General features: G+C 40.3%; 1 protein-coding gene and 1 long non-coding RNA gene across 2 annotated transcripts in view; both read left to right on the forward strand.

Annotated features, from left to right (window-relative positions):
• Positions 1-235: 235 nt before the first annotated feature.
• LOC117522629 lies at positions 236-487 on the forward strand. Its single transcript, XR_004564264.1, has 2 exons — positions 236-293; positions 450-487. It is a non-coding gene; the product is annotated as an uncharacterized LOC117522629 (long non-coding RNA).
• A 2,215-nt stretch (positions 488-2,702) lies between these two features.
• The window catches only part of sntg1 (syntrophin, gamma 1), a 127,151-nt gene continuing 103,241 nt past the window's right edge, over positions 2,703-26,612 (forward strand). The window contains exon 1 of the mRNA XM_034183358.1: positions 2,703-2,782. The gene's annotated coding sequence lies outside the window, so the exon portion shown is untranslated. The remainder of the gene's footprint in view (positions 2,783-26,612) is intronic.

The following is a 26,612-nucleotide window of genomic DNA, read 5'->3' on the forward strand; positions in this document are numbered from 1 at the left end:
GTAGATTGGTCAAAGGTCAAGGTTAAGTAAATTATGGTGTGAAAAACACCTTTTGTGGTATATTTCAACAACCAAGAATACAAGATGGATCAAAAACATTGGGAATATTACTTTGACAGATATCTAGAGGTGATTAGATTTTGGAGTAGTTTGGTCAAAGATCAAGGTTAATTAAATCATGGTCCAAAAAACAAATAAACAAACAAAAAACACATTTTTTACTATATTTCAGCAATCAAGAATCCTACATGGATCAAACTTAGTGGGAATTTTACTTTGATAGACATCTAGAGGTGATTAGAGTTTGGAGTAGTTTGGGTAAAGATCAAAGGTCATGCGTAAGTAAATAATGGCCCAAAAGACACGTTTTTTTGTTGGTATATTTCAACAACCAAGAATCCTTGATGGATCAAACTTGGTGGGAATTTTACTATGATAGATATCTAGAGGTGATTACATTTTGGAGTAGTTTGGTCAAAGGTCAAGGTTAAGTAAATCATGGTCGAAACAAACAAAGAAACAACAACCCCCCCCACCACCCAAAACCCCCCACCTTTTGTTGGTTATTTCAACAATCTAACCAAATGCTACACAGATCTACCTTGGTGGAAATATTACTTAATTGATAGTATTTAGAGGTGATTAGATTTTCAGTTTAGCTTGGTTACCAGTCAAATGTCAAGGAATACGTCTGAAAAACACTTGAATTTTGTGTATATCTCGACAGCCTAGATAAATGAGCTAAAACATATATTGATAAGTAAAATGTTTGTGATTGACTGGTTTGAATGACTTCATCATGAAGTCACATAGAAAGTCAGCTGGTCAGGATGTCCAGCTCTGTCCTGGGCTGTCCTCTGGAGTCTCTGGAGGAGGTGGCTGAGAGGAGGGTGTTAGCCAAGTTCAAATCCATCATGGACACTCCTCTCACCCGCTGCACCGGACTGTAGTGGAGCTGAACAGCTCGTTCAGTGACAGGCTGAGGCACCCTCAGTGCAAGAAGGAACGATACCACAGGTCGTTCCTCCCTGCTGCTGTCATATTGTACAATAACACTGTGAAATAACCACATGCAATAATATGTCCACAATCATGTGCAATATTAATATGTCCACAAATTATGTGCAATAACAACTCGTTTACAAATCCCAGCACTAATGTCACCTTATCACATCTAAATTCCACTTCACATATTGTAAATAAGATGCTCCTATCTCTTTTTCAATCCCAATCATGTTTATGTATACTGCATATGTACTTATATATGTATGTATATATATATATATGTGTGTGTGTGTATGTGTATAGGTATGTGTGTGCATGTGTGTATGCATATATGTATGTATATGTGTGTGTGTGTGTATATATATATAAATATATATATATATATATATATATATATATATATATATATATATATGCATATTCTATTTCTACCTCATTTTCTTATGTCTTGTACTGTTACAAGTATTATTATTATTGCTTATCCTTGCACACGCTGTTTGATGAACATTTTCCTCTACTTGCACCCATCTTGTGTGTTTTTAAGAGCTGACGTAACGTGAATTTCTCCTCTGTGAGATCAATAAAGTTTTATCTTATCTTATGTGACGAAGTCAAAATCATCATTGCAGTCATATGTATAGTTTCCTGTACTTGTCCACAGCGCGCGCGGTAGGTACATCAGTGAGGGTACATCAGCTCTCTGATGTCTTTCTTTTTGGCATTGAGGAGGAAGCTAAGATCATATACATATGCCAAGGCATGTTGCGTCATTTACAAAAACAACAACAAAAAAAATCTAATAAATGACCTTCAGAAATATGATTTGGCACGGATGTGCTATTGTGGGTAGAGGTGGGCGGATCGATCCTAATATCGATAATATCGACACCAACACTGGTATTGATATTGAACGATCCTCGTGTAAAAAGATCGATACTCAAGCTTTTTCTCTCCCGCACGCACTGAGGCTGCACACGCAGATTCTCTGTCTTGTAAGAGCAGCGCATCCGCTGTGTTTGTGGTTTGTCAGCCCTCTACCTCAGGAGAGTTTGTTTTCAGTTGTGTTGAGTGATATTTTTTTTAAACAAAAATGTTGATTGTGATAATAAAGTATTTTGTTGTATTTTATACAATATTTGGCACAATTCTAGGTCTTTGGATCCTTTGGATCTATGAAGCTTAAATATGAAAAGTATCGGTATCGGTATCAATATCGGCGATACTGGGCCTGTATTTACTTGGTATCGGATCAATACCAAAATTCACGGTATCGCCCACCTCTAATTGTGGGACTGATGGACAAGACGTCAAAGCGTTCAAAGCGCGTAATATTTTACGCGCATCCAGAGTTGAGGGTCTTGGCGCACGCGTCATTTAGAGAGAGAGAGAGAGAGAGAGAGAGAGAGAGAGAGAGAGAGAGAGAGAGAGAGAGAGAGAGAGAGAGAGAGAGAGAATGCTGCGAAACTGGACCCACTGCCAGGGATGTCGACGGTGAGGAATCCCTGAATCCGCCGCTGCCCAGGAAATATGGACAAATGTTGCGCTGTTTATAAGTGCGGGCTGTTGGCGCTCGGTTTTTGCACACCGTTACACAGTGTGCCTGACCGGGAAGATGCCGTGTGGGCGATGCTGCTACAAGGAGATGCATTGTGATCTCATTTTTCGCGGATATGTTTTAGTGGTCGTTGTACTAATTAAATAAGAACCGCGTCACACGAGGGATTGCTCGAATCCAGAGGGATCTATAAGACATCACCACCTGTTAGCGGCAAATCAGGTAAGCCTCATTTGTAGAGCTTTTATGACACAAAGCTGCACAGACAGTTTATTGTGACACACAAAGAAAATCAATCACATTGTACTTTTTTTGTGAGAAAATCATGTGCACCAACATTCATGTATCCATCTTAATGATCCGCATAAGTAATGAAAAGCGCAGTGATGGACAGATCACTTGTGACGGGCCTCATGAAGGGGTTTGGGGGGTGGGAGAGCGTCGTTATTAAAGATGTTGAACTAATATGCTCAAACAATCACGTTGTCTCGGTGCAGGTGCACGAGCGCACGCAGATCATCCAGCCGGTGCAGTGTCGGAGTGCGTCTTCAGCGCCAAAGTCCTCTGCCTGCGCCCGATGTCAGTAATCCACCTTAAAAATAGGCCGTTTAACATCTCAAACGTCACCCAACTGTCCTCATATCACACTTTATTGGAATAAACAGGCAACATCATCTGCAAACCTGAGAAGGAGGAGGGTTGAGGGGTTGGGGTGGGGGGCGGGGGATGCGTAATCTGCTTGTGTTTCATGCATTTATGGTGCTTTTCTTAAACTGGTGCGCTTGTGGAAGCCACGAGGCACAAAGGCTTATTTTTTCTCATTATACAGGCTGAAAGGTGACAGACTCTCAGCCCAGTTTGTGCTTTAAATGCCTGCTGAGGGATAAAAATCACTCACCACCTTCATTTTTCGGTCTCTTCACGTGGAGAAGGGTTTGTTTGCTGCAGCTGAGCAGGTCAAAGGTCAGGAGCAATCTGCAGATATATAGGAAGTCTCACTTTGAAGCTGACATACCATTGATTGTTTTATGTCCAACACTTAAATCAAAGAACAGTTTGATCTGTGCACTGGCAGGAGGTTTGGATGAAATGCATCTCACAACCTGGCTTCTGGAACTGATTTTTTTTTTTTTTTTGTGCAAACTGCCTGAATTGGTCTCAGAATAATGTGCACCAAAGTGCACACATCCTTCACATCGTGTTTTCTGATCTGATGGAAAATGGTTCATTTAGAAATCAAAACTAACAAATGGCATCAGAGGACTGATGCAGATCATGCACACTGCACACTTTTTGAACAAACATGACCTTAATGACTTCCTTGTGACTTCATCACCACTTAAAGCACACTCGCTCATCTTCAACCGCTTACTCTAATTAAGGATCGTGGGGGGCTGGAGCCTATCCTAGCAGTCATAGAGCGTGGGGCGGGGTACACCCTGGACAGGATGGCAGTCTGTCGCAGAGGTACATATATTCAAACAAACACATTCACACCTGCACGCACACCTACGGACAATTTAAAGTGTCCAATCCACATAACCTGCATGTCTTTGGATGTGGGAGGACGCCGGAGCTCCCGGAGAGAACCCAAGCAAACATGGGGAGAACATGTCAACTCCACACAGAAAGGCCACAGGTGGCAATCGAACACACAACCTTCTATCTGTGAGGCAACAGTGATAACCACTAATCCACCGTGCTGCCCCACTTAAACCAATCAATCACAAATATTTTGCTGGTCAATATAAACTTTAAATCATCTCTCCAGCCTTATTGGTTGTGGAGATATAGCAGAAAATATGTTTTTGCATCATGTTTTTGTAGCCCGATCTTCTCCAAAAGTTAATCATCTGGAAATATCTGCCCAAGTAATATTCCCACCAAGTTTGGGGAAAATCTGTTCAGCTGTTTTTTTCATTATCTTGTTCACAGACACACACTGATTACAATGTAACCTGCTTTGCTGCTTTGTAATTAAATGGACTGCATTTATATAGTGTGTTTCCATTTGCTTCAGAAGCTCAAAGCCTTTTACAATGATACCTCACATTCACCCACAGACACACTCACACCCTGATGTCAGGGTGCTGCCATGCAAGGTGCTCACTACACACCGGGAGCCACTAGGGAATTAAGGACCTTGCCCAAGGGCCCTTAGTGATTTTCTGGCCTGGCTGGGTTTTGAACTGAGGATCCTCTGGTCTGAAGCCCAACGCGGAACCACTAGACCATCACTAATTACTGTCTTAAACAATACAAGAGACATGTACGCCTTTCTCTCTTGGCTGGCGGCTGCTTCCATTTTAGGTCGCTGCAACACATCAGTCTCCATCCCACCCTGTCCTTTGCATCTTCTTCTGTTACCCCAATCACCTGCAGCTCCATCCTCGGTATCCTTCTCCCTATATACCCTGCATCATTCTTTTGCACACATCCAAACCTTCTCAATCTTGCCTGTCTGACTTCGTCTCCAAACTGTCCTACCTGCTCTGTCCCTCTCAGCCACAAGTGGTTTATGCCGGTGCATTCTGAATGCTAGTCCCAAGGCCAGGTCTATGAGTAGGGTTGTGCCAGCAAAGCTATGCGGTGCAAATTTTGCCAGACCACACATGCAGATCACAAACTGAATTTTGCGTATGGCTATACATAATATCCAGATATTACACTTTCAGTATTGTGCTCAGAAGAATGCTCCTAACATTTTGCTATGGTAGTAGAAAAATAATAAAGTGACAGAGTACAGGGAAAGTCAAAGGTACAAACACTGTGCAGAGCTCCTCATACCTCTCAGCCTCGAGGGAGTTGCTTCTTTATGGAATGCTGCTGCAGGTATTTATTATTTTTATGCAGTTTTTGCAGTAAAAAAGTAGGTTAAAATGGCAGTATGAGTTTGAATTTCAATAGTATTCAAATTGTTGGCAGTCCATTATGTATATCTACTTATCCTGCCAGGCTGGAGTGTATCCCAGTGTGCACTGGGGAGAGGCAAGGTGCATTGTCGGCATGTTGACAGTCTGTCATTGAGATATTAAGACGGACAGCAATTCACACTCAGCTGAAACGAGTAATTTAGCGTTTCTACGCGTGGTTGACCTGGTACGTCCATGCAGACAGGCACAGAACTCATGATGTTCTTGCTGAGAGGAGACACTGCAAAGAACATCTAAACTAATCCAGAAATGCTTGAAATATGACTTATTTGAAAAGTGTCTAGTCTTTTTTGTTTGTTTTTTTTACCCACTTGAAAAATAGGATGCTTCACTTTTAACTTTGACTGAAGAAATAGTGTATTTGATTACCAATCATACCAGCGGGATGACTCAAATTATGGCCCATTTTAGCGTGTTAGTATAGGTGATCAGTTAACTTGAAAATAGATATTGAAGTTTGAAGACAAAATATGTGTTATGTGACCCTGTCCCACAACACTTATTTGTTTAATTGGGAAGCACAATATGCAGTTAATTGTAACAAGTGCAATCTGAGATTTCTGACACCCGTCAATCCGGATGTGGATCACCTCCAAAATTCAGTGGAGTCTTCCATGCCCTAATGTCTATCTATTGTATTCTTATATCTATCTATCTATTGTGTACGAGGTCTGTCAATAAAGTATAGGTCCTTTTAATTTTTTTCAAAAACTATATGGATTTCATTCATATGTTTTTACGTCAGACATGCTTGAACCCTCGTGCGCATGCGTGAGTTTTTCCACACCTGTCGGTGACGTCATTCGCCTGTGAGCACTCCTTGTGGGAGGAGTCGTCCAGCCCCTCGTCGGAATTCTTTTGTCTGAGAAGTTGCTGAGAGACTGGCGCTTTGTTTGATCAAAATTTTTTCTAAACCTGTGAGACACATCGAAGTGGACACGGTTCTTCTTCCGGATATTCCACTGTTAAAGGAGATTTTTTTTAATGAAAGACGTGCGGACAGATTGCAGTGACGCTCCGCCACAGGAAAAGCGCCAGTCTCTCAGCAACTTCTCAGACAAAGGAATTCCGACGAGGGGCTGGACGACTCCTCCCACAAGGAGTGCTCACAGGCGAATGACGTCACCCGGCGTGGAAAAACTCACGCATGCGCACGAGGGTTCAAGCATGTCTGACGTAAAAACATATGAATGAAATCCATATAGTTTTTGAAAAAAATAAAAAGGACCTATACTTTATTGACAGCCCTCGTATTACATTATGCGTAACGTGCAATATGTTGTTGAATTTTCCATAGGCATACACGTATTATACTGTTTGTTGTTGTATTTATTGATTTCTTGAGACAGAAATGTCTGCAGAGAAATTTCTGTCAGACATCCAAGACTAATTTCCCCTTGAGGACAATAAAATGTATTGTATTGTATCTGTGGTGCAAATTTGGTAAGAATCCATGAAGTAGTTTTGACGTAATCCTTCAAAGCAAAATTTTGATCCAGAATCTGGATCCGGATCACCTCCAAAATTCAGTGGAGTCTTCCATGGCCTAATATCTATCTGTAGTGCAAATTTGGTGAGCGTAAAATAGCGTTGACATAATTCTTCAAAGCCTGTATAAAGTGAAATCTTGATCCAGAATCTGGATCCGGATCACCTCCAAAATTAAAGTCTAAATTAGAGTCTTCTATGGCCTAATATCTATCTGTGGTGAAAATTTTGTCAAAATCTGTGCAGTAGTTTTGTCGTAATTCTGCTAAAGACAAATGGACAAATAAATAAACACAGATGATTTTATTGCATCCTTTGTTGCAATATGCATTTCACCATATAAAGGTACTAAAAAAGTCAGTTAAAAAAATCAGTAAAGTTAAATTCTATGATTGTCCCGTTTTATACTAAAACTTAAAATAAACAAAAATAAAATTATTATTTAAAATGTCATAAGTAATATCTCAAAGCCACTGGATTTAAATGATTTTTTTCTTCATTTATCTGACCTACCTTAACATAATATATATATATGGAAATACTTCATCTTAGTCCCTTGTATTGATAAAACTGCAATCAAAGGTTTATATGGACCCCAGACAATATTTAGATTTCAAAGTGGGCCCCAGCATTCCTAAGTTTGGGAATGGCTGAAATATAACATTTGATTAGTTTTTTTGTAGAGACAGACAGGGAGGCGATGCACCTTAAAGAGAGCATGACAATGCTCTAGAGTCTATAAGGTTTGCTTTACAGAGTGCAGACTCAGTGGGTGTGTCTCACATAACAAACAGGAGCCCAAATATGGACTTCTGTGACATATGTCACGAAATTCTACAACCAGGTATTTCTTACTTAAATGTGCTCATGTCAGGAGAGTTTCTGCACACAGAGTCATAGAATTATGCAACCTCGAGGATATTTAACGTAAAATACCGAACATAAAAAGCAGATAAGAACCATTTTCCACAATATGACCCCTTTAAAAATGTGCTGCTTGAAAGCTTAAATCTTTACAAAGATATGCGATAAACCAGAGCTAAACTGGTTCGAGTGCAGGGCTCTGTCAAAGATGGTTAAAAAAAATCTCCCGGGTTCCACGCTGGTATCTGCACAGGGCTCAGAATGTCTCTTCTCAGTCAGACGCAAACCTTTCACCAAGTTTTGTGAAAATTGGTTTATCCACACTGAAGTAGTTCCACATAAAACTGATAAATGAGGACAAAGGAACCCTTTCCAGAGCTAAAAATATTGTATTTAAGATTTGCCAAAGAAGTGACTATTTATATTTTCAACATGTCGCTTTGGTGTAAATCATTTATGCTCCTTCAAATAGAGTCATGCTTTATGATTTTGCACCAGCTGCTGCTCTAAGAAAAGGTGGAGTTGCCCACAGTGTGCCACTGTAAGTCTGAATATCTTCTTCACCGTGGATCCTCAGAGCATGGCAGCTGAGAAAAATGGATCATACCCGACGTGCGTGCTTTTATAGTCACGGTTTGGTCAAGCAGCCATACACACGGTTCCAGGTGTTGGATTCACAGAGGAGATGCTGTATGTTTCAACTGCGGTTTGATGTGTGAGTGCCGCACAAATAAAAGCAGTGTATATTTGTCTTAGAGGGCACCTGAAGTCTTTGTGGCTTGTGCCACAAAGTCACTGGTATGCAACATGAAAACCATCAGTGTGCCTTAGAGGAGAATGATGACTAATGAAGCAAATGCACAGCAAACTCTCGTGGTAGGGAAGACAGAAGACACAACTCATTTATATGCACCTCATATACAAGCCCATCTGATTTAGAGGTTCAGGGCTGCAACACAAACCCAGCACTGAAAGCTATACGTCGTTGATAACTGCCCAGAAGCAAGCAATAAGGGCTAGATTATACATAGGGATTTATGATGTCAACACACCGCTTCACGTAGAAATGACAAAACCTCAGAGACAGCAGTCCAAGCTTCTACACACCCAACACTGCATTATCTGCATGCTGTTCCAAACTATAAACCGCTCAGGTTGGATGATTTCGGGTCATATGTGATTAATGGGTCTGCTGATTCATTAAGTACTTGCCCCCCAACAGGCGACTGTAGTCACAGCTCAACCTTGACGGAAGTCAGTTTTGGTCAGTGTAAGTGGGATTTTTTTGTGACCTCAAAAGATTTGCCATTTAATCAGTCTCGGAATAGCAAAGCACCCAGAGACAGTAATTAATTGTGTGTAGTTCTGACAAATTTTACCCATATATATATATATATATATATATATATATATATATATATATATATATATATATATATATATATATATATATATATATATATATATATATAAATAGATAGATAGATAGATAGATAGATAGATAGATAGATAGATAGATAGATAGATAGATAGATAGATAGATAGATAGATAGAGTGCCCTCCAAAAGTATTGGGTCACTTATATTTCACACATTTTGATTTATTTATGCCATTTCAAATATAAAAAGTAAATCAGGCTTCTCAATATAAAAATTTCTAAAGTTATCTTCCTTAAACTCAAACTCAAAGCAAATCTCTACAACTTGATATAAATTAATTAAAAATATAAAAGCTGAGATGGTGGGTTGCATAAGTAATGGGCCATTTTATTTGATTAGGCTAATTTAGCCAAATATCTTTACTTACAGTGCCATCCAAAAGTATTGGAACTCGGTATTTCACACATTTTAATTTGTTAATGCTATTTCAAATACAAAAAATACTAAAAAATAAAAAATTCTAAAATTATCTTCCTTAAAGTCAAATTGAAAGCAAATCTATGCAACTTGATATAAATTAATTAAAAATATAAAAGCCGAGTTGGTGGGTTGCATAAGTAATGGGCCACTTTATTTGATTAGGCTAATTTAGCCTAATATCTTTACTTACAGTGGCATCCAAAAGTATTGGAACTCGGTATTTCACACATTTTAATTTGTTTATGCCATTTCAAATACAAAAAATACTAAAAAATAAAAAATTCTAAAATGATCCTAAAGTCAAACTGAAAGCAAATCTATGCAACCTGATATAAATTAATTAAAAATATAAAAGCTGAGATGGTGGGTTAAGTGGCATAAGTAATGGGCCACTTTATTTGATTAGACTAATTTCAATCAATTCATTCAATTTTATTTATATAGCGCCAAATCACAACGACAGTTGCCCCAAGGCGCTTTATATTGTAAGGCAAAGGCCATACAATAATTACAGAAAAACCCCAACGGTCAAAACAACCCCCTATGAGCAAGCACTTGGCGACATTGGGAAGGAAAAACTCCCTTTTAACAGGAAGAAACCTCCAGCAGAACCAGGCTCAGGGAGGGGCAGTCTTCTGCTGGGACTGGTTGGGGCTGAGGGGAGAGAATCAGGAAAAAGACATGCTGTGGAAGAAAGCAGAGATCAGTCACTAATGATTAAATGCAGAGTGGTGCATACAGAGCAAAAAGAGAAAGACACACTCAATGCATCATGGGAAACCCCAAGCAGTCTAAGTCTATAGCAGCATAACTAAGGGATGGTTCAGGGTCACCTGATCCAGCCCTAACTATAAGCTTTAGCAAAAAGGAAAGTTTTAAGCCTAATCTTAAAAGTAGAGAGGGTGTCTGTCTCCCTGATCTGAATTGGGAGCTGGTTCCACAGGAGAGGAGCCTGAAAGCTGAAGGCTCTGCCTCCCATTCTACTCTTAAAAACCCAAGGAACTACAAGTAAACCTGCAGTCTGAGAGCGAAGCGCTCTATTGGGGTGATATGGTACTATGAGGTCCCTAAGATAAGATGGGACCTGATTATTCAAAACCTTATAAGTAAGAAGAAGAATTTTAAATTCTATTCTAGAATTAACAGGAAGCCAATGAAGAGAGGCCAATATGGGTGAAATATGCTCTCTCCTTCTAGTCCCCGTCAGTACTCTAGCTGCAACATTTTGAATTAACTGAAGGCTTTTCAGGGAACTTTTAGGACAACCTGATAATAATGAATTACAGTAGTCCAGCCTAGAGGAAATAAATGCATGAATTAGTTTTTCAGCACCACTCTGAGACAAGACCTTTCTAATTTTAGAGATATTGCGCAAATTGACGTTCTGGGCCTGATGGACTGATCTAAAACTAAGAAAACTAGAATTTTGGCTCTCTGTTGGGACTGTTTACACAGAGACTGCTACCTGCTGCTTTGGACTTGAACTAACAGTCTTTTTCAAGACTTTTTTTTACTTTTTTACCTTTTTACTTTTTTTTACTTTTTTACTGTGCTCCAACGCCTAAGGAAGACCTCTAACGGTCGAAACATCGCGACGGAGCACTTTTATCAGCTAACTTTCATCAGCGTTGGCAAGCTAACTAGCTTGCTAACGCTTTCGTTTTTATTTTTTTTATTTTTTATTTTTATTTTTATTTTATTTTAGCACCGTTGTCGTGCGTTCGCTGTTGTCGTGGGTTTCCTGTGCTGCTTCATGGCCTGTTTGGTGCCTTGATTGGGGCACTCCTTCTGCTGAATCACCTCTAAATTATTTACACATTATTCACTTTGTGTGTTCTTTGGAATCCACTAGGTTGCGTAGCTACTAGCTCTTAGCCGATTTAGCATGGCGGCTTCTCCTGTCTCTCCCGTACTTTTCTGCTCTGGGTGTGAAATGTTTAGTTATTCCTCGGCCTCCTTTAGCAGTAACGGTACTTGTAATAAGTGCAGCTTATTCGTAGCTTTGGAGGCCAGGCTGGGCGAATTGGAGACTCGGCTCCGCACCGTGGAAAATTCTACAGCTAGCCAGGCCCCTGTAGTCGGTGCGGACCAAGGTAGCTTAGCCGCCGTTAGTTCCCCCCTGGCAGATCCCGTGCAGTCGGGAAAGCAGGCTGACTGGGTGACTGTGAGGAGGAAGCGTAGCCCTAAACAGAAGCCCCGTGTACACCGTCAACCCGTTCGCATCTCTAACCATTTTTCCCCACTCGACGATACATTCGCCGAGGATCAAACTCTGGTTATTGGCGACTCTGTTTTGAGAAATGTGAAGTTAGCGACACCAGCAACCATTGTCAATTGTCTTCCGGGGGCCAGAGCAGGCGACATCGAAGGACATTTGAAATTGCTGGCTAAGGCTAAGCGTAAATTTGGTAAGATTGTAATTCACGTTGGCAGTAATGACACTTGGTTGCGCCAATCGGAGGTCACTAAAATTAACATTAAATCGGTGTGTAACTTTGCAAAAACAATGTCGGACTCTGTTGTTTTCTCTGGGCCCCTCCCCAATCGGACCGGGAGTGACATGTTTAGCCGCATGTTCTCCTTGAATTGCTGGCTGTCTGAGTGGTGTCCAAAAAATGAGGTGGGCTTCATTGATAATTGGCAAAGCTTCTGGGGAAAACCTGGTCTTGTTAGGAGAGACGGCATCCATCCCACTTTAGATGGAGCAGCTCTCATTTCTAGAAATCTGGCCAATTTTCTTGGATCCTCCAAACTGTGACTGTCCAGCGTTGGGACCAGGAGGCAGAGCTGTGGTCTTATACACCTCTCTGCAGCTTCTCTCCCCCTGCCATCCCCTCATTACCCCATCCCCGTAGAGACGGTGCCTGCTCCCAGACCACCAATAACCAGCAAAAATCTATTTAAGCATAAAAATTCAAAAAGAAAAATAATATAGCACCTTCAATTGCACCACAGACTAAAACAGTTAAATGTGGTCTATTAAACATTAGGTCTCTCTCTTCTAAGTCCCTGTTGGTAAATGATATAATAATTGATCAACGTATTGATTTATTCTGCCTAACAGAAACCTGGTTACAGCAGGATGAATATGTTAGTTTAAATGAGTCAACACCCCCGAGTCACACTAACTGTCAGAATGCTCGTAGCACGGGCCGGGGCGGAGGATTAGCAGCAATCTTCCATTCCAGCTTATTAATTAACCAAAAACCTAGACAGAGCTTTAATTCATTTGAAAGCTTGTCTCTTAGTCTTGTCCATCCAAATTGGAAGTCCCAAAAACCAGTTTTATTTGTTATTATCTATCGTCCACCTGGTCGTTACTGTGAGTTTCTCTGTGAATTTTCAGACCTTTTGTCTGACTTAGTGCTTAGCTCAGATAAGATAATTATAGTGGGCGATTTTAACATCCACACAGATGCTGAGAATGACAGCCTCAACACTGCATTTAATCTATTATTAGACTCTATCGGCTTTGCTCAAAAAGTAAATGAGTCCACCCACCACTTTAATCATATTTTAGATCTTGTTCTGACTTATGGTATGGAAATAGAAGACTTAACAGTATTCCCTGAAAACTCCCTTCTGTCTGATCATTTTTTAATATCATTTACATTTACCCTGATGGACTACCCTGCAGTGGGGAATAAGTTTCATTACACTAGAAGTCTTTCAGAAAGCGCTGTAACTAGGTTTAAGGATATGATTCCTTCTTTATGTTCTCTAATGTCATATACCAACACAGAGCAGAGTAGCTACCTAAACTCTGTAAGGGAGTTAGAGTATCTCGTCAATAGTTTTACATCCTCATTGAAGACAACTTTGGATGCTGTAGCTCCTCTGAAAAAGAGAGCTTTAAATCAGAAGTGTCTGACTCCGTGGTATAACTCACAAACTCGTAGCTTAAAGCAGATAACCCGTAAGTTGGAGAGGAAATGGCGTCTCACTAATTTAGAAGATCTTCACTTAGCCTGGAAAAAGAGTTTGTTGCTCTATAAAAAAGCCCTCCGTAAAGCTAGGACATCTTTCTACTCATCACTAATTGAAGAAAATAAGAACAACCCCAGGTTTCTTTTCAGCACTGTAGCCAGGCTGACAAAGAGTCAGAGCTCTATTGAGCTGAGTATTCCATTAACTTTAACTAGTAATGACTTCATGACTTTCTTTGCTAACAAAATTTTGACTATTAGAGAAAAAATTACTCATAACCATCCCAAAGATGTATCGTTATCTTTGGCTGCTTTCAGTGATGCCGGTATTTGGTTAGACTCTTTCTCTCCGATTGTTCTGTCTGAGTTATTTTCATTAGTTACTTCATCCAAACCATCAACATGCTTATTAGACCCCATTCCTGCCAGGCTGCTCAAGGAAGTCCTACCATTATTTAATGCTTCAATCTTAAATATGATCAATCTATCTTTGTTAGTTGGTTATGTACCACAGGCCTTTAAGGTGGCAGTAATTAAACCATTACTTAAAAAGCCATCACTTGACCCAGCTATCTTAGCTAATTATAGGCCAATCTCCAACCTTCCTTTTCTCTCAAAAATTCTTGAGAGGGTAGTTGTAAAACAGCTAACTGATCACCTGCAGAGGAATGGTCTATTTGAAGAGTTTCAGTCAGGTTTTAGAATTCATCATAGTACAGAAACAGCATTAGTGAAGGTTACAAATGATCTTCTTATGGCTTCGGACAGTGGATTTATCTCTGTGCTTGTTCTGTTGGACCTCAGTGCTGCTTTTGATACTATTGACCATAAAATTTTATTACAGAGATTAGAGCATGTCATAGGTATTAAAGGCACTGCGCTGCGGTGGTTTGAATCATATTTGTCTAATAGATTACAGTTTGTTCATGTAAATGGGGAATCTTCTTCACAGACTAAAGTTAATTATGGAGTTCCACAAGGTTCTGTGCTAGGACCAATTTTATTCACTTTATACATGCTTCCCTTAGGCAGTATTATTAGACGGTATTGCTTAAATTTCATTGTTACGCAGATGATACCCAGCTTTATCTATCCATGAAGCCAGAGGATACACACCAATTAGCTAAACTGCAGGATTGTCTTACAGACATAAAGACATGGATGACCTCTAATTTCCTGCTTTTAAACTCAGATAAAACTGAAGTTATTGTACTTGGCCCCACAAATCTTAGAAGCATGGTGTCTAACCAGATCGTTACTCTGGATGGCATTTCCCTGATCTCTAGTAATACTGTGAGAAATCTTGGAGTCATTTTTGATCAGGATATGTCCTTCAAAGCGCATATTAAACAAATATGTAGGACTGCTTTTTTGCATTTACGCAATATTTCTAAAATCAGAAAGGTCTTGTCTCAGAGTGATGCTGAAAAACTAATTCATGCATTTATTTCCTCTAGGCTGGACTATTGTAATTCATTATTATCAGGTTGTCCTAAAAGTTCCCTAAAAAGCCTTCAGTTGGTTCAGAATGCTGCAGCTAGAGTACTGACGGGGACTAGCAGGAGAGAGCATATCTCACCCGTGTTGGCCTCTCTTCATTGGCTTCCTGTTAATTCTAGAATAGAATTTAAAATTCTTCTTCTTACTTATAAGGTTTTGAATAATCAGGTCCCATCTTATCTTAGGGACCTCGTAGTACCATATTACCCCATTAGAGCGCTTCGCTCTCAGATTGCGGGCTTACTTGTAGTTCCTAGGGTTTGTAAGAGTAGAATGGGAGGCAGAGCCTTCAGCTTTCAGGCTCCTCTCCTGTGGAACCAGCTCCCGATTCAGATCAGGGAGACAGATACCCTCTCTACTTTTAAGATTAGGCTTAAAACTTTCCTTTTCGCTAAGGCTTATAGTTAGGGCTGGATCGGGTGACCCTGGACCATCCCTTGGTTATGCTGCTTTAGACGTAGACTGTGGGGGGGTTCCCATGATGCACTGTTTCTTTCTGTTTTTGCTCCGTATGCATCACTCTGCATTTAATCATTAGTGATCGATCTCTGCCCCCCTTCACGGCATGTCTTTTTCCTGGTTCTTTCCCTCAGCCCCAACCAGTCTCAGCAGAAGACTGCCCCTCCCTGAGCCTGGTTCTGCTGGAGGTTTCTTCCTGTTAAGAGGGAGTTTTTCCTTCCCACTGTGGCCAAGTGCTTGCTCATAGGGGGTCGTTTTGACCGTTGGGGTTTTTCATAATTATTGTATGGCCTTGCCTTACAATATGGAGCGCCTTGGGGCAACTGTTTGTTGTGATTTGGCGCTATATAAGAAAAAAGTTGAAGTTGTTGAAGTTGAAATGCAAAAAAGCAGTCCTACATATTTGCTTAATATGCGCATTGAAGGACATATCCTGATCAAAAATGACTCCAAGATTTCTCACAGTATTACTAGAGGTCAGGGTAATGCCATCCAGAGTAAGGATCTGGTTAGACACCATGTTCTAAGATTTGTGGGCCAAGTACAATAACTTCAGTTTTATCTGAATTTAAAAGCAGGAAATTAGAGGTCATCCATGTCTTTATGTCTGTAAGACATTCCTGCAGTTTAACTAATTGGTGTGTGTCCTCTGGCTTCATGGATAGATAAAGCTGGGTATCATCTGCGTAACAATGAAAATTTAAGCAATGCTTTCTAATAATACTGCCTAAAGGAAGCATGTATAAAGTGAATAAAATTGGTCCTAGCACAGAACCTTGTGGAACTCCCTCATTAACTTTAGTCTGTGAAGAAGACTCCCCATTTACATGAACAAATTGTAATCTATTAGATAAATATGATTCAAACCACCGCAGCGCAGTGCCTTTAATACCTATGGCATATAGGTATATAATTTAGCCTAATATCTTTACTTACAGTGCCATCCAAAAGTATTGGAACTCGGTATTTCACACATTTTAATTTTTTTTATGCTATTTCAAATACAAAAAATACTAAAAAATAAAAATTATAAATTATCTTCCTTAAAGTCAAACTGAAAGCAAATCTGTACAACTTAATATAAATTAATTAAAAATATAAAAGCCGAGATAGTGGGTTGCTTAAGTAATGGGCCACTTTATTTGATTAGGCTAATTTAGCCTAATATCTTTACTTACAGTGCCCCCCATAAGTATTGGAACTCTTGATATTTCACACATTTTAATTTGTTTATGCCATTTCAAATACAAAAAATACAAAAAAAAAATAAAAAAAAATATAAAATTATCTTCCTTAAACTCAAACTGAAAGCAAATCTGTACAACTTGAGATAAATAAATTAAAAATATAAAAGCCAAGATGATGGGCTGCATAAGTAATGGGTACCTTTGGTATAATAACAGTGAATAATCAGTTTTATTGCCAGTTTTCTTCAGACAAGTCAGGGGATGGATACATGAACATTTCCAAGTCACTGACTATGTCTTGGACTTTATTTACATCAATTACAAAGAAATACAAACAGTATGAGACACTATGGTAAAGCTGTATGGAGTAGACAGTGCAAGAAGGAGAAGAGTGAGGAAAGCCACCAAGACACCCAGACAACCCAAAAGAAGTCTGGCTGTGATTGGAGCCATTGTGCATGTTTTACATTTTGTAACCCAGTTATGCAGCTTCATGATGAAGTGGTGTAGACTGCTGATCGACTGGGATTTTCATGCACAACCATCTCTCGGGTTTACAGAGACTAGTCCAAAAAAGAGAATATATCCAGTGAGCAGTAGTTATGTCGATGAAAATGCCTTGTTGGTGTCAGAGGTCAGAGGAGAAGGGGAAGACTGGTTGAATGGGCGACTGTGTGATGCCATCATGTCAATATGGACCAACATCTCTGAGGAATGTTTCCAACACCAGTTCTGAAGGTGAAAGATGGTTCAACCCAGTACTAGCAAGGTATACCTAATCAAGTGGCTGATGTCAATGACAGCATCTTTGCAGGAGAATGACATAGGAAAAATATCTTTATATTTATCAATAAACAATATAATAATAATAATAATAATAATAATAATAATAATAATAATAATAATAATAACATCAGCAATAATAATAATAATAATATAATTATATTATTAATTAATTATATTAATTATATTATAAGTATAATAATTTGTTCTGTAGCTGAAGGGTCATATGTTCAAAGCCCCCTTGTCTCAGTTTTTGGTTTCATTACACCAAATTACCTCATGTAAAACATAATGATGGAGAGGAAAAAATGGTGAAATTTCTTTTCCACCTCAGAATATCTTGTAACACTTCCAGGAAATAAATGTAACTTTACAAGTTGTTAACTGGTGCTTTTATCTCCAGTAAAACTTAATGGGTGTGTTTAAAGTCAGTGATTAACAGAACTTAATTTATATCCCAGCAGATACTAATTAGTTTCAAGTCAGGTAGTTTGAATTCATAAATATGTGGCTGAACATTTGAGAGATATTTTAAGAATTGAGCAGATGTGGCCCTTGACTTTGTAGATCCATCTCAGTGTAGCCAGGCTTTTTTGGCAATATGCTGTTAATGTCGTTCACACGCTGCAGGGAGCCGTTTTCTCGGCCCTGATGTCTTCCTCACTTACAGGAATGACGTTATTACAATTAAAATGGGACCCAAACTTAATACATTTCAGAAACACTCATACATATTCATACAGGAAAAATGTCTTTTTCAAGGTAGCATAAAAGGCCGTGTTTTCATGCTTGACGTACCAAATCCTTTTATCCACGGGCTTTGAAACATAATATCATATGTGGAAGGAAAAATGATTTTAATCCAATTAAAGAAAGCGACAGTAGAAAACGCTGAAAGATCAGACGACCTCTGAATTAATCTTCTCAGCCTTTAGCTATAGTTCATGTTGCTTGTGCCCACTTGATATCGTTGATATAACAGGGTACCAGTTTGTGAAATGATTTTCACAGATTTAAGCTGGCACCCGCCTGATATCCACTGGTGCTTTGCTGCCAAAAAGCATACATTGTAGTCAGGAAGGTCTGCCGCACAGTCTATAAATGTGTCCATCACTAATTTACATCTGCGGCCATCATTCATTAGCAACTGGCACAGAGAGCTCCACTGGCCATTAGTGGGGCTGGAGTATTGACCTAAGAGGTAATGAAAGAATTATTTTCCACAGAAGGATTGGAAACACCATGTGACATTCTTTTATCTTGCCTGAATGATGGCACTTTAGCGTAATCTGACGAATGAACAGGAGAAGAAGTTCCAACAGTGTTTTAAGTAGGCACTGCTGAATATGAGATACTGTATGGTCAGTTCATGTAGTTCAAACATTTGCTCCTTCACACAAACCTACCCCCTGTATGACTGAGGGTTTGATATGATTTGCAGAAAATCAGATTTTGCAGCTAATTGATCATCTTTCCGGCATCCATGAAGCATCCAGCAGGTGGCAGACAAGTCTACAAAATATTACATAGGAAAGCAAAGTTAGTTTTTGTATCAATGTGGTGCAGCCGCGTTCACAAGCATTAAAAGCGCGTTTCCTCATTATATGCCCCTTTAATGTGGTGAGTTACAAGATGGTAGTATTTACGAGGTCTGTTAGAAAAGTATCCGACCTTTTTATTTTTTGCAAAAACCTGATGGATTTGAATCACGTGTGCTTGCATGAGCCAACCTTGAACCTTTGTGCGCATGCGTGAGTTTTTTCACGCCTGTCGATTGCATCATTTGCTTGTAAGCAGCCTTTGTGTGAGGATGGGTGGAGTCTCTCGTCGGATATTCTTTGCAAGGAAAATGGTGGAACAACTGGAGCAGCGTGACTGCATCAAATTTTGCCAGAAACTGGGCGAAACCATTCGGATTATTCAGACGGCTTTCGGTGACGATCCTATGGGCATCACACAGATTAAGGAGCGGTACAACCGGTTTAAAGACGGCCGCACAACTGTAGAGAGCGAGCCACGCTCTGGTCATGATGGTCATGATGACATGACCGGATCATTTCCAAAGTGAACGCTGTGGTGATGCGGGACCGTCGTGTGACTATCCGAGAAATTGCGGAAGAGGTGGACATCAGCACTTTTTCGGCACATTCCACTGTGACAGAAGATTTGGCCATGAAAAGAGTTGCAGCGAAATTCATCGGCACGAAGCTGCTGACAGAGCAAAAGCACCTCCGTGTTGAAGTCTCACAGGACATGCTGGACTCCGAAAAATGATGCCCACCTCTTCCACCATTCGGAAGATTCAGACAGCTTTCGGTGGCTTTTCAGTCGTGTGAATATCCGAGAAATTGTGGAAGAGATGAGCGTGTCACAGCATGAGAGACTCCACCCATCCTCACACAAAGGTTGCTTACAAACAAATGACGCAATCGACAGGCGTGAAAAAACTCACGCATGCGCACGAAGGTTCAAGGTTTGCTCATGCAAGCACACGTGATTCAAATCCATCAGGTTTTTGCAAAAAATCAAAAGGTCGGATACTTTTCTAACAGACCTCGTATACTTTTTGAGTTATTGCTTCAACAATGTGGAGCAAATAGTCTTGAGTTATTATGGCATTTTATTTAAAGTCAGCAGATGAATGTAGATGAGTTGATTTAAAGTCTGACATTTACATTTGGAATCAGTCAGATTGTCATTAGGTAGAAAATGTAAAATAAATGCATCAGAGAGTGCAAAAATAAATAAATAAATAAATAAATAAATAAATAAATACTTTTGTCCAAAACAAGTGTTTGGCATTTTTTGGACCAAACACACAAGTAAGCTCAGGAATATCAAAAGATCAACTGCTGATAACACCTGTGGTGGATGGCGAAGAATTGTTTGAAGAAAAGCCCCTTCACAACAGTCAGGTAGATCAAGAACACCCTGCAGGAGGTGGAAGTATCTGTGTCAAAGTAAAAAATCAAGAAGACAACTTCATCCAGGGAAAACACAGTTTTTGACAAGCTGTAAACACCAAGTAAAGCTCAAAAACAGTAAGATGAGTGGAGTGGTGGAACAACAGCCTTTGCACAGATGACAGGAAGATGAACTTTTACCAAAGTGATGGAAAGTCAGCTGTTAAGAAAAAACTTCACTCATTGTCTGTGAAGGATTTATATCGAACGACTGTTTAAAAATGCTGAATTAATCAACAAGACCTCACATGTTTGGATGATCTTATTCTAGGCATTAATTAAACATAATTCTAAAAGCTGTACAGCAACCTTTTTAATTGTATTCCTGCACGGCAATTAAAGTTTTGTTTGTTTGCTTTTCCTGCACAAAGCTGGAACAACACACTGAAAGCAGACGATGTGAGAGCAGCACCGTGGATTTAAATCAGGAGGTTTTATAAACCACATGACATCCTGGTTCTCTGCTGCAGATTATTATTATTGTTATTATTATTATTATTATTTGCAGAAATTCGATTAAAATAACTTTATGTTTTTGAGCTTTCTGAAACATTTAGGTGCATTGTGGCTGATGATTTATTTATTTATTTCTTAAATAGACTATACGTGCATGAGACGTGCTCCTGCATTCTGATTGTATTCACAGTTTTGTGATTTCTCTATTGGGCGGCTTGCACTGAAATTCAATTTTCACCTGCTGTTTATTTGTTCTTCTTCAGACTGTGGGGTTGGCTTGATGTTTGAACCTGTTTTCTGTTATCCTTTTTTTGTGATGTGCGTGTAGGTGAAGGTGAGATCTGTGCCAAGAAAAAAAAAAAAAAATCATGAAGTTTGGGACACAGTCATAACTTTTGTTTTGCCTGTAAAAAGAAGCTGTGTCAAGAGTGTAGACCTCTGACAGCAAAAAAAAAAAAAAAAAAAAAGTGGGTGAGTGAGTTCGTCCATCACCACCAAGTTTTATAATCAATAACTCCAAAACAGTGGCTGTTATTATATTACCAAATGAAAAACAGCACATAATGAGGATGAATTCATTCGTTTGGGGTGAACTTTGATCCACCAGATCAATTAGACAAACAAAACAGCTTGATTTGCATATGTAATATTCCTCAAAGGTGTCTGCCATCTACCGGATGGCCAGTAGATTCTAGATGGATTATGGAAAGGAAGATGACATAATCTTTGGTTCAATGTCGGTGTGGTTGAGCGCTCTGCACCTCATGTGCTCATTGGTGCATGCCGCCCTTCTTGTGCATGTCAGGTAACACATTAAGTGAGCAACCACAAATAGAAACATGATGTCCACTACACGTGTCAATATGGGATGAAATATGCAAAAGAACAGGAAAGTAAAACCTGCATTAAAGAATAAATACAACATATACTTGGAAATGACACCAAAATCAATAATCTATCTGCCTACCCCAGTCTGCTTTTGATGTGGTGCAGAACCGTTTGGAGAAAATCAAACTAGTCTGAAATGCAGAGAAATCCAAAATAATGTTTTTCTCTAAATCACCTGTTTCCTTGAAGAACATACCATCAATCAAAACTGCCCGATGTAATTTTCTTGAGCTAGTCAGTAGCTACAAGTATTTGGGACTAACTATTGACACGGAGCTCTCTTTTAAAGTTCATTTTAAACTGATCTCCAAATTAAGGGTGAAGCTAGGCTTCCTTTACAGAAACAAGTCATGCTTCTCCAAGTGCTCGGAAGCTCTTGACAACTGCTACCTTCCTGCCTCATCCAGTCCCCCACTGTACCACTGTGCCCTGATGGCCGGTCACATGGCATACGACGATTCCTGAACAAAGGAAAAAAGTAAAAAAGTCATAAAGCATCGAGAAAAGGTAGATGAATGAGCTTTCTAATTTTCGCATCACCGAATAGCCCGCAAGTCAAGACCGCAAAAGGAACAAAAGAGGAACAAAACAAAACCGAAGCCAACATTGATCTCCACGCATTAAACTAAACGTTTCTAGAGCCAATGCTGGAGCAGTGTGTGTCTGCATCCTGCTCTGCGTTCCAGTACTCGGTGCTGGGACGGAGCTCTGTAGCGCCTGAGTTCTGGAGAAGCTGCAAACAGAAGCGTGCGATCCGATCCACTGTGGAGCTCTGTGCACACGTCGGTGGATCCACCTGCTCTGGTTGCTCATCCAGAACAACAGAGGGATCATCTTCTTCATCATCGGAATCCTCACTGTCTGATTCAGACTGACAACACGCTGCGCGCTCCATCTTGCTCCAATTAAAAAAAAACACACTGGTGTGCTGTGGTGGCTGCTGTATCACTGTACTATGTTACTAATGGCCCCTTCACACAAAGTGTGAAGTTTGGATGGCATTTGGGCGAAAATGGCGAAACAGCGCAAAACAGTTAGAAATTAGTGCACGAAACATCGCGTATGAAACATCGTGCATGAAACATCACGCTGACAGGCAGGCATGCACGAACCCAGTGCGAGAGTTTTGAGCAGGAATAGTTCCAGGTGCAGCACATGGTGCAGAATATGTGGTATAAAAAAAACAAAACAGCTGGTATGTGTGGAACCACATCGTGCAGCTTATGTGGAATAATAATAAAAAGAAAAACACACCACTCACTGGACGCAAACTCATGCCTTTCAAAAGCTCTCATCACCAGTCAGAGACTTTACCACTAAGCTACAGAGCTGTTCTTTAAAAGCTGTGGGAATCTGCCTCATATCAGGAAGAACATGTTCCTCTGTAAATGACCCATGATCACAGACATACAGTCATGAAATGACATGAATGAGAAGCAGTTCGCTCATCTCATTCATGTCCACATCTGCTGGTGTGTCTCCAACCGGCTGCACACGCGTGTCTTGTGGACGACAGGCCGCAGGACACCGCATCATGTGGAACAAAGCTCACGTGGGTGACGTGACAGTGAGATCGCCTGCTGCATGTTCTGATCTAACGGTCTGTTTCAAACTGGAAGCAGCCTGTCCATGCTCTCTCGCTGCAGCATGTCACCACAGTGATATAGGTTTTATTTATGTCCACTTGATAAAAGCAAACAGACACGCGTGTGACACAGTGGGCAGTTGTTTGTCCATGTCCGTCCAAACACAGTATGTGGTGTCCAGCTGGACTGTCCAGAGCCACAGATTTCCACAGTTGCTTCAGGGGGAGGACATACCTCCTGCCATCTCAGTGCACACACCAAAGCCACACTCATGTGGAACTTAGACAAATTTCTCTCTGAGTACGAAGGTGATTGTCTCTATCATACCATTTTATGCACTCTGTTATGCGCAGTGCTCTGCTGTTGAAGCCGTCAATTCTCTCTCTGCCATGGACTTATTAAGAGCCCAGGTTTCTGCTCCATAAAGAAGGATGGAGAGGACTGAGATGTTGTAGATCCACAGTTTGGTCTTTCTTGAGATGGAGTGGTGTCTCCACAGTGGATTCCAAAGGATTTTCATGGCACTGGCTGCCAGAGCCATGGGTTGATGGGTTCGCACAGTGCACACTTTGTCTTTCAGGTGCTTGTGTGTGCAAATAGTTGTAGCAACAGGTGTACGAGGCGGTGGAGGCAGGGACAACATTACACACAATTCCTGCGTCGTGCACTAAGTGTGTACTTCATCCAAACTTCGCACTATGTGTGAAGGGGCCCTAAGCCATATATATCGATTGATTTATAACAGAACACTGTCAAAAGGGGGAATAAATATAAGTGTAAAGATGATTGAATATATCAGAACAGTAAACTGATCAGTCCGTGTGAACACTGCGCATTGACCTATCCAGTTTACTTCAGAGATCCAAAAGAATGACTGTCTTCAAATTTAAACTATGTGACAAGGAAACTGACAGCTCGAAACAACAGAGCTGTCATTATTTCCTGCAAAAACCTCTCGCCATAAATGGCGTTGATGTCCGGCATGACGGTTTTAGAATGGCACAATATTTAAATAACATAACATCTACTATCATGGCTCGCCAAACTAAACACTTCACTCCCGGGCACCATATGTTCCAGGTCGCAGAACAAGCTCACGCTCCATAAGTGGCACACGTCTCTATTTGAAAGTAGTAAAACGAGATTTGCTGGAGCACTTCGTAGACAGCTGCTCCACCTGCGTGGAGAAACGACAATTCGTCATCCTGCACGGGCTACAGCTGTCCTCACATCTGAGGGATGGAGATGTCGCCATGACGATCTGCACATCCTTCAGCCAATCCGGCTCTCCCGCCCACTTTTAGTTGCCTGCCATTGTGTTATTTGGACAAACGATGTTCGGCAAATTAATAGCACAGACATTATCTGACGGCGTACTTATGAAAGAGTTGTGCTGACTCAACTTAAAAGGCACTAAAGCTTCACTTCATTTATGGAACAGCAAAGGGATGCTTGCTCGCATGCGACTGGATCTGGATGAAGGCACATAGTGCTGATTTCAAAAAGTGCAGACACATTTTTCAGCTGACCGCAGATAGGCATTCATTTTTAAATAAGGTCTGTAAATGATGTCAAGATTTCTCTTACATCTTTTCCAGAGAGCCGACTCCTATCTGGCACAGACGGCTCTTAGTGCTCAGTGTGTGGGCAGCTGCAAGATGGGTTTCAGACAGAAATTACCATCATATGTATATATATCAAATTCAACTTCTAAAATCTGTTAAAGTCTAATAACAAATCAACAGGATATTTACTGGGATAATTCAGTTCAATTCAATTCAATTTATTTAGTTTATATAGTGCAAAATCACAACAAAGCTGCCTCAAGACGCTTCACACAACTAAGGTCTAACCTTACCAACCCCTAGAGCAAGTACACAGGCGACAGTGGTAAGGAAAAACTCCCTCTGATGATATTGAGGAAGAAACCTCAAGCAGACCAGACTCAAAGGGGTGACCCACTGCTTAGACCATTCTACGAAAAAGGTTTACAGTACGGAACACAACACAACAACAATTGACCAGAGTCCATGCAGGTGTCCAATCCACCATCGGGGGTGGGGGGGTGGGGGGGAGGGGGGTGGTCATTGAGCCACTCGTTGGATCTGTTCCTACAGAGTGGAATTACTTTTATATTCTTTAATGAATTTGTGAATAAACAACTTTGTATGTGCTCATCTTTGATTGTCTTTGCACAGAATAAATAATAATGACATCAGATGATAGAACAGGATGTTGATTAATCAAAGGCTCTGTGGTTCCACTTATGGAGCAAGACAGTGAACCTTGAATAGCTCTGGGTTTGTACATTGGCATCTTGCGTGAATGCGCTAGGCACTGTTGTGTAATTGTGACTTAAAGTTGGTTCAGATAAAAGTGCTTGTCAAATAAAGCAGAATGTGAATTTTTTAAATTTTAATTTTCTTTTTTTTTAAACTAAAAGCTAAAAGGATTGTTTCCACAATTATGTGTTAATTTTTGTTATACTGTCCCTACAAAGTACAAAGTCAAACTATTTCTCAGATTAAATTTATTCAAAATCCTGGTGAGAAACAGGCCTGAATTCTGGAGAACTTCTCTCGCAGGAGATCCACCCCTCCAGAATGCTCTGCAAAGACACTGAAACAGTTTTTACAAAACATAATATACGCATGACAAAAGGCAGACCTTTTTTTGCAAATCGTTCACTTACTGGTCTCCCGTGGGCATAGAGGGAGGTCTGAACCCCTGCCCAAAAACCTGCACGAGGACCAAACCTATGGTAACTTGATTCTCTTTGTTCTAAGAGTCAAAACCGGCCAATTCAAGTTCCACACATACATTTTATTCAGTTACCCGACTCACAGGAAAAGTACAATCATTTAAGTAAGGTAATTATTTGATACATAATAACAAAATAGACCAGGACTGCAAGCAGTTATATACGTGCCCTTGTTCCGCGTGACCGCCTACCCAGGCCAGCATGTCCCCTTGTGACCAGATGTGGGCATGTGCGTACAGGGGCAGCCACTCATCCCACAGTTCAAATTTCAAGCAAATCACACAATGCATGAAGGAGTTATGACATGTTGATGGTTCATTCACTAGGGGGCACTCAGAGCACAAACAGAGAGGCCAGGTGTGTTCAGGGGCCAACTGTCATCACATGTGAAGTTTCAAG

Source organism: Thalassophryne amazonica, chromosome 12 (assembly GCF_902500255.1).
Source record: "Thalassophryne amazonica chromosome 12, fThaAma1.1, whole genome shotgun sequence".
NCBI classification, from domain to species: Eukaryota; Metazoa; Chordata; class Actinopteri; order Batrachoidiformes; family Batrachoididae; genus Thalassophryne; species Thalassophryne amazonica.